The sequence below is a fragment of the Mesitornis unicolor genome, unplaced genomic scaffold, assembly GCF_000695765.1.
Source record: "Mesitornis unicolor isolate BGI_N332 unplaced genomic scaffold, ASM69576v1 scaffold14423, whole genome shotgun sequence".
NCBI lineage: Eukaryota > Metazoa > Chordata > Aves > Mesitornithiformes > Mesitornithidae > Mesitornis > Mesitornis unicolor.
The window spans coordinates 1-211 of record NW_010175429.1 but is presented as its reverse complement, the minus strand read 5'-3'; positions in this window follow the sequence as shown (position 1 = coordinate 211).

Here is a 211-nt window from a genome sequence, read left to right as displayed (position 1 = left end):
GCCCCCTGGCAGGAAGAACCCGAGACGCTGAGCTTTGAAGACTGCTGGGACAGAGAAGCCGAGACGCCGCGCTTAAGAGGAAAGCTAAAAATGAACCTCTCCGAGAGAAGCTTCTCAGAGCTGCCAATTAACCCGCGTGTCCCGGCTCATCCTAACGGCACATCAGTCGAGCAGCAAGGCTGAACACCCAGGCTGCATCCCCACTGCAGCA